Source organism: Scyliorhinus canicula, chromosome 17, assembly GCF_902713615.1.
Source record: "Scyliorhinus canicula chromosome 17, sScyCan1.1, whole genome shotgun sequence".
Taxonomy (NCBI): Eukaryota; Metazoa; Chordata; class Chondrichthyes; order Carcharhiniformes; family Scyliorhinidae; genus Scyliorhinus; species Scyliorhinus canicula.
The window spans coordinates 15,492,721-15,507,177 of record NC_052162.1 but is presented as its reverse complement, the minus strand read 5'-3'; the positions used below and the strand labels follow the sequence as shown (position 1 = coordinate 15,507,177).

Genomic DNA, 14,457 nt, shown 5'->3' with positions numbered 1-14,457 from the left:
AGAGGTGACATTTTTGTTCTGTTCAATCTATGACGATCTTTGGAAATCAGTGTATTAACTGGGCTAGAATTTGTCAACTCAAGGAAATTTATTGCAGAGCAATAAAGTGAATTCTAATTCAACCCATGTGCCTCAACTGTTGCTGATTATATTTAATTCATACCAAAACATGAATTACAATTAACATTCAGAAAACATCTATTGGAGAAATAAACAGTGACGCCTGTACATCTGATTAGGCAACCGATTCCTTCAATGTCACTGTTTCTGAACAAATTCAACATACCCCGCACTGAAAATGCAAATATCTTTTGAGAGGTGCAGTGATTGTTTGCACAAATGATTCATTGCTTTCTACCTGGCTTTTGCAAGACAACACTCAATGGATGCATGGGTTACAAATCAAACCAGAACTCAAGGGAACAGTTCTCCAATCCACAGCTCATCACCAAGGGAACTGTAACCCCATGGCTATGCTCCTCTTCACCAGGGGAGGGGTGGGGCAGTTACCCTCACCACACCACTCTTCACTATGGAAACAATTCCAGTCTCCCCACTTCTCACCACTGTGAATGCCTAAGTCACTGTAGTGGTATGCCTGTGGGCTATATCATAGTTGGATGGTGTGTGACCTCCAACCAGCTGGTGGCGGTACTGGCGCACCATGCGGTCTCCAGACCAAGGTCATGTGACCTGGGACCCGGATATAAAGGGAGACACATCCGACCATCATCATATATCTATAACAAAATATAGAGGGTAGAAAGACATACATGTAATTGGTCAATACAAGGTGTAAGTTCCAGAGGAGTAGCAAGACTCCATGATAACGTGCTCTGTATCAGATTGCCCTTTTACCACTCGAGACACAATAAAAGGATCTCACTTTGGACAGATCAAAGTGGTGAGTTCTTCATAAAGTACAAGGGATCAAACACAACAGTCAGGTCCATGCACAGCTTGCATATTCTGTGTGTTGGATGACGTTGGTGTACTAGTCCTTATAAGGAGGCTTTTTTTGAACACGCATCCCTTCAAAAGTCCCAATAGATCCTGTGATCAAATTTGAATAACTTTTTAAGAATCCTTCATGATCATATTAATCGAATCAAACAATTATTTTAACTGAATTCCCCTCCTCCCAACAACGAAGAAATATATTTTTAATATCATAGAATCATACGGAACAAAAGGGGCCCTTCAGCCCATCAAGCCTGCACCAATAAAAACTTCACTAATCACACTCCCCAGCACGTGGCCCATAGCCTTGCCTGCGATGACATTTCATGTGCTCATCCAAGTACTTTTTAAAGATTGAGGTTTCCTGCCTCAACTACCCTCCCAGGCAGACACCTGACTCTCACTCTCTGGGTGAAATTTATTTTACTGAATTTCCCTCGCAACCTCCTGCTTTCACCTTAAAGTTATAGCCGCTTTTTATTGACCCTTCAACCAAGGGAAACGGCTGCTTTCTATCCACCCTGTCCATGCCTCTCATAATCCTCTACACCTCAGCAAGGTCCCCTCTCAGCCTTCGCTGCACCAAAGAAAACAACCTGAGCTTATCCAGCCTCTCTTCACAGCTAAAATGCTCCATCCCAGGCCACATCCTGGTGAATCTCCTCTGCCCTCTCTCTCATGTAATCACCTCCTTCCTACAGTGAGGTGTCCAGAATTGAGGACTCCAGCTGTGCCTAACCAAAGTCTTGTGCAGCTCATCCGCGCGATGTGAGCATCACTGGCAAGGAATGGCATTTACTGCCCATCTCTAATTGCCCGAGAGATGTTGCATTCTTGAACTTCTGCAATCCATTTGGTGTAGGAACAGCCACAGTGCTTTTTGGGGAGGGAGTTCCAGGATTTTGACCCAGTGTGAGTTCGCAGAATCACAGAATAATACCGTGCAGAAGAGGCCCTTCGGCCCATCGAGTCTGCACCAACGCATGAATGACATCTAACCTGCCTATCTAATCCCATTTTCCAGCACTTGGCCCATAGCCTTAAAAGTGATGATGTGCCAAGTACCCATAGAATCATAGAATTTACAGGGCAGAAGGCGGCCATTCGGCCCTTCAAGTCTGCACTGGCGCTTGGAAAGAGCACCCGACCTAAACCCATACCTCCACCCTATACCCACACATCCACCCTATCCCCATAACCCCACCTAACCTATTTGGATACTAAGGGAAATTTAGCATGGCCAATCCACCTAACCTGCACATCGATGGACTTGTGGGAGGAAACCGGAGCACCCGGAGAAAACCCACGCAGACACGGGGAGAACATGCAGACCCCGCACAGACAGTGACCCAAGCCGGGTGTCAAACCTGGGACCCCGGAGCTGTGAAGCAACTGTGATAACCATTGTGCTACCATGCTGCCCTTTCCAGGTACTCCAGCTCATCCAGGTACATTTTAAAGGATGTGAGGCAACCCGCCTCTACCACCCTCCCAGGTAGAACATTCCGGACCGTCACCACCCTCATTGTCTGTGGTCTTTTTTTCTTTAATTTTTCAATATAATGTGCATTATGGGCTGGGCCAGCATTTATTGCCCATCCTTAATTTCCCTTGAGAAGCTGGTGACGAGTGAAGGAACAGCAATATAATTCCAAGTCAGGGTAGTGACTTTGAGGGAACTTGCAGGTGCACCAGCTGCCTAGTGTAATGGTCACAAGTTTGAAAAGTATTGTATCAGGTGCCTTGGTTACTTGCTGTAGGGCATCTTGTAGATGCCACACATTGCTGCCACAGTGTGCCAGCAGTGGAGGGTATGAATGATTAGGGTGGTAGACCAAGTGCTGATCTAGTTTTTTTCTGCAGTATCTCCATTTAAATATCATTCTGCTTTTCTACTTTTCCCACCAAAATGGAAAACCACACATTTTCCTGCATTGCACTCCATCTGCCAGATTTTTCCATACTCAATAAACCTATCTATATCCCTTTGTAGAATTTTTGTTACCTCCTCACAACTTTTCTTTCCTACTTATCTTTGTATAGTCAGCAAATCTGGCGACAATAGAATCTGTTCCTTCATTCAAGTCATTAATATGGATTCCAAATAGTTGGGGACCCAGCAACCCACTAGTAACATTTTGCTCACCTGAGCAGAAGTTTTTTGATCTATAGATACTTACTGCAGATGTGGTTGCTGTGGAACATATAGGTATCCACCACAGCCCACATACTACAGCTGCAACACATTGCCTGCTATGCCATCTTTATTGTATTTTTGTTTAATTAATTAGGTTTTCAAGTTTATAAATATGACTCAACCAGAATTTATAGTGTCAGGAAAATGGTTAGTTTTAAGTGATTTATAGTTGTGTTGTTAAATATTAGGAAAAAAGGTATAGTTTTAAGTGAGTTTAGTTCAAAGTTTCGGTGTAAAGAAGGGTAAATATATAGTTAGATTCAAGTTAGAAAAAGATGTTTACATTTCGGGTTTTTGGTTTCAGATAAAAGTCTGTTTCTATTGTGCTTAGAGAGGGTTACAGAGTGAAAAGTAAAGAAGTATTTATTGCCGATCTCTCAGTGCTCGAGAGCGTGGTGATAAATAAAGGAACAGCAATATAGTTTCAAGTCAGGTTGGTAACTTGGAGGTGCACCCGCTGCTTAGCTGGTAGAGGTCCGGAGTTTGGAAGGTACTGCCGAAGGAGCCTTGGTTAGTTGCTGCAGTGCATCTTGTAGACGCCATATATTGCTGCCACAGGGGCACCTTTAGGGTAGGAAGGATTTTTTGAGAGTAGTTTTAGCTGAATACAGCCGTTGGTTTCAAAAGGCTGGAGGGGGATCATGCCTCAGATTTGCTAAGAACAAAAGCCATGCCATGGAGTAATGGTTAAGAAAAGAAGTGCAGGAAACGTAAAGAATAGCTAGTTAAGGACATGAGAGAAATGATGAGAAGATTCTAAGAACACAGTTCCTTTTCGGCTGGCCTCCGTGCTACTTACTCCACATGTGAGCAAAAACCTGCTTCACTGATACTAGTTGGAATATGATCACCCCATATTAAAGGGCAGCACGGTAGCATTGTGGATAGCACAATCGCTCCACAACTCCAGGGTCCCAGGTTCGATTCCGGCTTGGGTCACTGTCTGTGCGGAGTCTGCACATCCTCCCTGTGTGTGTGTGGGTTTCCTTCGGGTGCTCCGGTTTCCTCCCACAGTCCAAAGATGTGCAGGTTAGGTGGGTTGGCCATGCTAAATTGCCCTTAGTGTCCAAAATTGCCCTTAGTGTTGGGTGGGGTTACTGGGTTATGGGGATGGGGTGGAGGTGTTAACCTTGGGTAGGGTGCTCTTTCCTGGAGCCGGTGCAGACTTGATGGGCTGAATGGCCTCCTTCTGCACTGTAAATTGTATGTAAATTCTATGTAAAGCATCTACAAGACATAGCCATAACCTTCTCAGATCCCGGACAGCCTCACTCTGGAGTTCAAGTTCGAATCGAATGAGTACTTCACAAATTAGGTACTCGTAAAAACATACCAGATGGAGCCATGGCCTGATGGGGCAGGCTTCTTAGTAATTACAATCACGGGGTGCACAGGCTGCCACATCCACTGGAGGAATGGAAGAAATGTCAAAATGAAAACCATTAGAATGAAGCAGTCGCATGAGAGTCGGCCCACTCATAAAGCAGTCGCAAAAACTGTGCTGGATGACTCTTGTTCCAACTTCTTCACTCCCCCTGCCTTTCCGAAATATGGAGAGACTCTGATTTGTGGAATGTCTAAGAGATGGTTTTTTGGAGCAGCTTGTTACAAAGCTTACAAGGGAACAGGCAATTCTGAATTTGGTGATGTAATGAGGCAGACTTGATTAGGGAACTTAAGGGGAAGGATCCCTTAGGGAGCAGTGACCACAACATGATAGAATTTACCCTGCAGTTTGAGAGGGAGAAGCTGCAATCAGATGTAATGGTATTACAATTAAATAAGGGTAACTGCAAAGACATTAGGGAGGAGCTGGCCAGAGTTTATTGGAAAAGGAGCCGAGCAGGGAAGATAGTGGAACAGCAATGGCAGGAGTCTTGGGGGGTTATTCGGGAGGTACAGCAGAAATTCATCCCAAGGAGGAGGAAACATGCTGAGGGGAGGACAAGGCATCCATGGCTGATGAGGGACGTCAAGGACAGCATAAAAGCTAAAGAAAAAGCATACAAAGTGGCGAGGGTTAGTGGGAAACCAGAGAATTGGGAATCCTTTAAAAGTGAACAGAGGACAACTAAAAAAGCAATAAGGGGGGGAGAAGATGAAATATGAGTGCAAGCTAGCTAGTAATATAAAGGAAGATAGGAAGAGTTTTTTTCAATATATAAAAGGTAAGAGAAAGGCAAAAATAGCTATTGGACCACTGGAAAATGTGGCTGGAGAAGTAATAATAGGAAAGAAAGAAATGGCAGATGAACTGAATAGTTACTTTGCATCAGTCTTCACGGTGGAAGACACCAGTGGGATGCCAGAGCTCCAGGAGAATCAGGGGGCAGAGGTGAGTGCAGTGACCATTACTAAGGAGAAGGTTCTGGGGAAACTGAAAGGTCTGAAGGTGGATAAGTTACCTGGACCAGATGGACTACACCCCATGGTTCTAAAAGAGATAGCTGAGGAAATTGTTGCATTGGTGATGATCTTTCAGGAATCACTGGAGGCAGGAAGGGTCCCAGAGCACTGGAAAGCGGATAATGTAACAACACTGTTTAAGAAGGGAGGGAGGCAGAAGACAGGAAATTATAGGCCTGTTAGCCTGACTTCTGTCATTGGTAAGATTTTAGAGTCTTTAGAGATGAGATTGTGAAGTACTTGGAAGTGCATGGTAAAATAGGACTGAGTCAGCACGGCTTTGTCAAAGGGAGGCCATGTCTGACAAATCTGTTTGAGATCTTTGAGGCGGTAACAAGGAAGTTAGACAAAGGAGAACCAGTGGACGTGATTTATTTAGATTTCCAGAAGGCCTTTGACAAGATGCCGCATAGGAGACTGTTAAATAAGTTAAAAGCCCATTGTGTTAAGGGTAAGGTCCCGGCATGGATAGAGGATTGGCTGACAGGCAGAAGGCAGAGAGTGGGGATAAAGGAATCTTTTTCAGGATGGCAGCCGGTGACTAGTGGTGTGCCTTAGGGGTCTGTGCTGGGCCCACAACTTTTCACAATATACATAAATGATCTGGAAGAAGGAACTGAAGGCACTGTTGCTAAGTTTGCAGATGATGCAAAGATCTGTAGAGGGACAGGTAGTATTGAGGAAGCAAGGGGGCTGTAGAAGGATTTGGACAAGCTAGGAGTGTGGGCAATGAAGTGGCAAATGAAATACAATGTGGAAAAGTGTGAGGTTCTGCACTTTGGAAGGAGGAATTTAGGCATAGACTATTTTCTAAATGGGGAAATGCTTACGAAATCAGAAGCACAAAGAGACTTGGGAGTCCTTGTTCACAATTCTCTTCAGGTTAATGTGCAGGTCCAGTCGGCAGTTAAGAAGGCAAATGCAATGTTAGCATTCATGTCAAGAGGAAGACCAGGGATGTACTTCTGAGGCTGTATAAGGCTCTGGTCAGACCCCGTTTGGAGTATTGTGAGCAGTTTTGGGCCCCAAAGCTAATGAAGGATTTGTTGGCCATGGAAAGATCCAGAGGAGGTTCACAAAAATGATCCCTGGAATGTAGACCTTGCTGTATGAGGAACGGTTGAGGATTCTGGGTCTGTACTCGTTAGAGTTTAGAAGGATGAGGGGGAATCTTATTGAAACTTACAGGATACTGCGAGGCCTAGATAGAGTGGACGTGGAGAGGATGTTTCCACTTGCAGGAAAAACTAGATCCAGAGGACTCAATCTCAGACGAAAGGGATGATCCTTTAAAACTGAGATGAGGAGGAATTTCCAGCTAGAGGGTGGTGAAGATGTGGAACTCTTTGCCGCAGAAGGCTGTGGAGGCCAAATCACGGAGTGTCTTTAAGACAGAGATAGATAGGTTCTCGATTAATAAGGGGATCAGGGGTTATGGGGAGAAGGCAGGAGAATGGGGATAAGAAAATATCAGCCATGATTGAATGGCGGAGCAGACTTGATGGGCCGAGTGGCCTAATTCTGCTCCTATGTCTTATGATCTTATGGAGTGTTAGCTGGAAGCTCTGCAGCAAGACTGCTGATTTAAAAATAGGTCAATTCCTGCATGAACACAAACTTCCACGAGCAGTATTATACTTCAGGGAAGATGATGATGATGACTACGATGACATTGATGATCAGTGCGATGATATTATCTCCGATGATGAGGATATGAAGTAGTCATAGTCTACGAAGAATATGACTACGATGAAGTAAATGAAGGATCGGAGGGTGAGTCAATGGAAGGTGATGATGAAGCGTTAGCAAGATTGTTTCGAGGGAGTGATGAGGTGATAGCAGAAGACACAAAACGAACTTTGGAGAAACTGGTGCCAGAGGCAAGCAGTGAATCGTCTCCGGCCTCTGCAATGGTCCCGATAGTTAACTTCCCAATAATCTTGGCAACTCCACCGAAAGATGAGTTAAAGAAGCAGATGATATGCAGCTCTACGACAACAGATGACACGTACATAATAGTGCAAGACCAGGATGAGGCATCGCCTGGATCGTCAGGACCAGAGAACACATGTATTGTGATTTCAAGTGATGAGGAGACATCACTCGGGGTTCAAAGACGCGAGGAAGGGACAGCACCCAAAGCTATAGATATGCTTTCAACCCAGGCACCAGAGTGTGAGGCTCTGCAACCCCCATTAAAGGCACATGCTCGGTCATGACCACACCGTCCCTTGGAAGCACGCCAGCACGGGAAGTCCCAACTGATGACTCGCACACTTTTACACAAACGTAAAAAGAGAAGCACTCACAAAATGATAATCAAAGCAAAAAAGAGGAAGTGAAGGAGAGTGGGAGATGCAGTGAGTCCCACTGATGACACCAAGAGAGAAGACGTTGATATTCTGGTCGACAAGCCAGAAACTGAGAATACACAACTACGCAGCAGCAAAGTGTCCTTGTGTAAGGACACGGAAACAGAAAAAGCTGGTGACACAGGTGTGGCCAACAAGGATGCATGCCTTTAGAAAGCATTGTGTCAAAAGGTTAAGGAGCAATCGACCGGTATGAAAACCAGTCTTTAAAGCTGACCAGAGCCCAGACGACCAGCAGGGTGATCCCATGAGGGAGGCACAATGAGCTGTGGACAAGGGACACACATCTAGCAGGCACATCGTGTCTATGGACGCATTAGTTAAATCTGTTTATAGAGAGGCCACATGTATAAAGAAAGATATTAATCATGTTTAGGGGCTGTTTAGCACAGGGCTAAATCGCTGGCTTTGAAAGCAGACCAAGCAGGCCAGCAGCACGGTTTGATTCCCGTAACAGCCTCCCCGAACAGGCGCCGGAATGTGGCGACTAGGGGCTTTTCACAGTAACTTCATTTGAAGCTTATTCGTGACAATAAGCAATTTTCATTTTTTCATGTTTGTATCTATAGATCAACATATCCAAAGGAAGGGGGATGTGGTGATATGCCGGTGAATAATATTGTATACACTCAACAATGTAATCTCCCACCAGCAAGTGGCGACAGATATCAGCCATGTGACATCCGGATATCGCCAGAAGGTTGTAAGGCGTGCACCAGGACAGCTGCACGTAGGGATAGTTCCAGGAGAGTCTATGTTACTCAATCAGTAACTTAGTCTGATTAGCATTCTGATTCTAACCTTACCATGTGTACATGGTGGTGCAGTGGTTAGCACTGCTGCCTCACGGCGCCAAGGTCCCAGGTTTGATCCTGGCTCTGGGTCACTGTCCATGTGGAGTTTGCACATTCTCACCGTGTCTGCGTGGGTTTTGCCCCCGCAACCCAAAGATATGTAGGATAGGTGGATTGGCCACGCTAAATTGCCCCTTGATTTGAAAAAACTAATTGGATACTCTAAATATATTTTTTAAAACATTCTAGTTAAGTCACCAGCAGTTCTGCATGAATCATTCCAAAGACAAGAGCGGGATTCTCTGATCCTGAGGCTAAGTGTTGACAATGCGCATGCGCAAATTCGCACCGGCCACAGCGCACATGCGCAGACCCGTGGCGCCCATTTGACGCCGGCCTCGGCAGCTGGAGCTGCACGAGTCGCTCCAGTGTCGTGCTGGCCCCCGTAGGGCTCAGGATCGCTGCTCCTGGGGGCCTGTTGATGCCGTCATGAAACCTTTCATCGCGTTTTGCAAGAATCCAGAATGTGGACACCTCCCAGACCTTTTCCCTTTGCGACAACAAAGAAATATGACACCCACAAACAGTAATGTGATAAGGACCGGACAGTGTTTTTTTCCGCGATGTGGATTGAGGAATAAATATTGACCAGGTTACAAGGGATAACTCCCCTGCTCTTCTACAAAATAGTATAATGGGATCTTTTACATCCACTTGAGATGAACACTGAGCTTCCAGTTAAGCTCTTATCTGGACGAAGGACTTCATATTCCAAGCTCTGTAATGGTTGCATAGTGCTGTACATTCCTTGTTATGTTGCTCTTCAATTTGCACTCGGACATCTTTCCCATTTTTCAGCAGGACCGTCTTTTTTAAAAATCCAGCAAAACTGGTTTCCAGTTGATGGATGTCAGTTCCATGTGTTCGCCTTTGACTGCATGACTATACTTGAATGTTTCATTACATCTGTCACACTGCCTCTTGTTCTCTGTGTGCACTGAACATTGATGGTCAGAATTAGAGAATGTTGCAGGAATTTCTTACAGTTCTTCCTGACCATGGACTGGTTGTCACTGAAGGAACCAGCTAGGCTGCAGACATTAAAACGAATGTGAACACCTAGGAAACATTGGACAGGGGGAGACTAGCTGCTCCATCTAGCCTGTCACATGCAGCTGTTGGTGCCTGATGCATCTCGCCAGGAAGCTCCTTACTTGCCTCTCGGCACACAGACTGTTGTAATGAAGGAAACATGGCAACTAATTTGCGCACAGCAATATCGCACAGACAGCAATGCAGTTGATGACTGGACCGTTCATTTTAGCTGAGGGATAAATATTGACCAGGTCACCACAGAGAATTCCTCCACTATTTCTCAGGGGCTGGTTTAGCTCACAAGGCTAAATCGCTGGCTTTTAAAGCAGACCAAGCAGGCCAGCAGCACGGTACCAGCCTCCCCGGACAGATGCCGGAATGTGGCGACTAGGGGCTTTTCACAGTAACTTCATTGAAGGCTACTCGTGACAATAAGCGATTTTCATTTCATTCTTTTTCATTTCAAGGGCCGGTTTAGCTCACTTGGCTAGCCTAGCTGGTTTGTGATGCAGAGCAAGGTCAGCAGAGTGGGTTCAATTCCCATACCAGCTGAGGTTATTCATGAAGGCCTCAACCTTGCATCAGGCCCTCTGGTTAAATCACCACCAGTCAGCTCTCCCCCTCAAAGGGGAAAGCAACCTATGGTCATACGGGCCTATGGCGACTTTACATTTTACCTTGCTATTCCTCAACTGGGTTATTTTTACCCCCAACTGAAGGGACAGACACAGCCTCAGTATAACATCTGATCCTAAAGGCAGCACCTCCAGGATTTGGGCACTTACTCCACTCTCAGCACAATAAGTTCTTACACTTGATCATACCCTTATCCTGCTAATTTAGACCAGCCATTCTGCTACTGGCAAGAAGCTCATTTAGACAGCTTGTGTGAACATTAACGCCAAATTAGGTGCTACTACAGGAAGCAAAACTGCCTCTCGTCTTACAATCTTTCTAGCTTACCTCTCTGATGAGTTGATTGCCTTCCCTCAAATCAGAATGAGCTTAAAGCCCAGGGCCCATTTGGTCTTTGCTGTAGTCAAACAGTTGGATTGAAATTTCCGGGGCTCTGGGAACCTGGCCCAGTAGTTGCCACGATTCCCTGGGGTGGAAGAAATCTGAACTCACACATTGATTTCAATGTCTGCTCCCTGCCACTCAGAATTCCTTGACAAAGTCTCATGACTCTTCCTGAGATTGATTCAGTGTGTTTCCAATTCCCGTACCAGCCTCCCCGGACAGGCGCCGGAATGTGGCGACTAGGGGCTTTTCACAGTAACTTCATTGAAGCCTACTCGTGACAATAAGCGATTTTCATTTCATTTCATTTTCAATTTATTAAATTTGAGGCCTATGAATCTGCTGTGAATAAAACGCATCCAACAGGGTGGACAGGAGGATGCACAAAGACCAATCAATAGTGTCATTTGATGCTGTTTGTATCTGAATGTTTGCAGGGCTTATGTCTACAATCTAAGACCTGGTGCTTTTGGCATCAAGGATATGAATCATGGACCTGATTGTTTCACCTCTCGGGTGTGTGCAGGCCTGGAAGCGGGCGCAAAATGCGCTTCTTGCCACAATAGGCCCCGGAACATTGTTTCACGCTGGCTGGGCAATTAAGTGGCATCCAACATGAATAAAGGCTCAGCTCTGCCAGGCAGGGTGGGAAGAGTGTCCAGGCAGGACATTCGGATACAAACCTCAGTCCCCAGACAACTTATTTTATTTTGTTTCAGCCCTGACTGTTCATCCCACCCTGGGTCAATGTCGGAGTGAAAATGTAACGGCCGGCTGGCCAATCGGCCAACCTGTCAACTGTGAAACAGATGGGCCGCGTAAAATCTCATTCGATTGGCCCCTGAATGGGCTACATTGCCTGCTTGATTGACGGCGGGAACGCTTCCGACTCCCGCACGCGTGCCATTCGTAATATTGCGCGAGTGCGTGATTACTTCGGGATGCGTGCCCGATATCTTCATATCATAGAATCATGGCGTGTTGTATGGCATGCCCGCCGCGGTGCAACTCCATTGGCAGGACTGGAAAATCCCGCCAGCAGGAATAACCAGAAAAACTCACCCAAAGTTCAAGCTTTCCAGACTGCGGTTGATGGATTTGCATCAGGTCAGCGTGTCAAGGGAAATGAAATGAAATGAAAATCCCTTATTGTCACAAGTAGGCTTCAAATGAAGTTACGGTGAAAAGCCCCTAGTCGCCACATTCCGGCGCCTGTTCCGGGAGCCAAGGCAGGTAAATGGAGTTAAAGCACAGACCAGCAACAATCTAATTGAGCAGGTTTGAGGGGGTGAATGTCCTTCACCTGTTGCAACGTTCTAGCTTGGTTGTGTTCATTCCTTTACTTCTGTTAAACGATTTTGGCATTTTGACAAAACGCAACTACTTGCTTTCAAATTATTTAATCGGTAATCGTTTGAATGATACTTACGCTATTGATGTTCCTGCACAGCCGGTGATCAGAACAGAAGGTTACTTACATAACTGTGAAACCTGAACCTGCCTCGAAAATATCAGGTTTTGTAATTAAAAATGAAACCACCCCCCCCCCCCCCCCCCCCCCGCTGAAAATACACGGCGTTCAAATCCTAGCTATGAGGTTTTTTTTAAACTTATCACGTGTGTATTTTCCTGCCAAATGCACATTCCTTTAAAATAATTGACCTCAGCTGTCAGATACTGATCAGGGTTGACAAGTTAATACGCTAACCTTGCTAACTTGAGGCTGTCTCTGATCTTCCCAGTTACTTCCCAGCGTGTTTAACTCTCGGTTATAGGGGTGGCTGCCAATGAAATCTCACTGACATTTCACCTGATATTAGATTTCTGGCCCAAAAGTGTGTAAGAGATGACACAGCAACTTAATATCAGTTAGAAACAAATGTTCTTGTACCTTAGACCATGACGTCTGAAAGTAGGTTACTGGGTCATGTGCATCAGGCTCTGATTGCAAGCCAGGGAGAGTATTCCTTTTCCAAGTCTCTTTGCTGTGACCTGCTAAGCCAAAAATACAGGCTGTTAATGTTGGCAATTCTCGTCGCCCTCTTTGTGAAGAATTGGTCTAACGTAATTCCAGTTTCTACGTTTCTCCTTTTACAATTTCTTCTGTGTGCATATTGTGTACCAGGTGGCACATTGCAACAGAGGTTTGTGAACATTATTATCCCATATGGCTCGTGTATCCCTGCAGTGTTTAAGGTCGATACGGGGCAGAATTCTCTGTTTGGGAGACTATGGTGGGATTCTCTATCCTCCCGCACCCGTTTTCAGGTGCGGCGCGCCCTCCCCGGCAGCGGGATTCTCCGGCCCGGCAGCCGGCCAATCGGGTTTCTGCGGGGCGTGGGTACACTGCCGGTGAAGCGGAGAATGCCGCCGACAGAGAATCCCGCAGTATGTTTTCCCGCCGGAGCTGAATTGTAGCCGGTTTACGATCCCCTGGGAGCGCAAACTGGTGAAGAATTCCGTATTCCTTGGCATGCAAATTTATGCATGGTGTGGGATATGAGAGATTCTGAGGGAATCCCCCTATTGGGCCACCATCTTGAGTGGGGCGGCCCAATAGTGAAGTCCCATAGCTGGCCACCACCCAGCCCGCCCCCCCCCCCCCCCCCCACTCCCCTACTCGCTCACCCCCATCCCACACACTGCAAATCGGCCCCGAATCCATCTCCCGTACCATAAATGGGTCCTGAACGCCCCCCCCCCCCCCCCACCATTCTGTAAATTTGCCCTGAAGTCCGCACCCGCACCGCAGGGACCCCTGTAATAGAGGGACCCCTCCCACAAACCTTTCCCCCACCCCCAGCAAAGAGATCCCCGTCTGGAATCCAGAGAGCAGTCCACACGGGGGCAATGGGAAGAATTACAGCTGTAAAACTTACCCTGCAGCTCCACATGCGCATTCCTGGAAGGAGAGCAGCTGTACCGGCGTCTGGTTCCCACAGATCCATTAGCTGTAAGTCATTCATGGCTTTCTAGAAATGGTCTGTGATTGACAACTTTAGCAAACCATCTGCAGCTTTGCTTCATTCATCTCCCTTCATGGTTCAGTGGCCGAAGCGGTGGAAGCCCAATGTTTGTAAACATTGACCACGTCAAAGGGAGGTAAGTGCAGTGAAATCACACGAGTGATTGGAATGCACTTAGTGCGTGAGGGCCCCCCTCCCCTATTACAGGGTCCCTGGGGTGGCAGCCCCCCTATTGCAGGGGTCCCTGAGGGGGTTCTCTCCATTACAGGTGTCCGTGCGGGAGGAGGGGGTTCTGCTAGAGGAAGCAAGAGGTGTGGGCAGGCTGTTTGGGGGGATTTGGCCCTTGGATGCTCCCGAGGTCCACCACACCAGAGCCACGCTGGTAAAGATCACAAGTGATCCTAACCCACTTGATTCCGGGCTGCGGAAAGCTGAAGTATAGGATATAGGGCGACAGGCCCAGTAAATAAATGCAAATGGATCATTAAGACCCATCTGCATTTATTTACATGCTCCTGCTGACGTGCGAAGTGAACCTCGTTCCCACTGCCAGTGGGGGTGTCGGTGCATCGCGATTGGGTCGGCGCTGGCGTTGATCCCAATTTTGCCCTGACAGCCAATTAGGGGCTGGTTTCGCACACTGGGCT

At 46.5% G+C, this 14,457-nt stretch overlaps 1 protein-coding gene and 1 long non-coding RNA gene across 6 annotated transcripts in view; one reads left to right on the top strand and one right to left on the bottom strand.

Moving 5' to 3' along the window:
* The window catches only part of LOC119952035 (neuronal PAS domain-containing protein 2-like), a 263,046-nt gene that overhangs the window by 25,907 nt on the left and 222,682 nt on the right, over positions 1-14,457 (top strand). The window lies entirely within an intron of this gene.
* The window catches only part of LOC119952036, a 107,891-nt gene that overhangs the window by 52,380 nt on the left and 41,054 nt on the right, over positions 1-14,457 (bottom strand). For 2 of the 4 annotated variants that reach the window (XR_005457745.1, XR_005457747.1), the window contains exon 3: positions 12,736-12,839. The exons of 1 other annotated variant lie outside the window; for it this stretch is intronic. This is a non-coding gene — a long non-coding RNA (uncharacterized LOC119952036). The remainder of the gene's footprint in view (positions 1-12,735; positions 12,840-14,457) is intronic. One more of the 4 variants, XR_005457746.1, reaches the window with a different exon arrangement.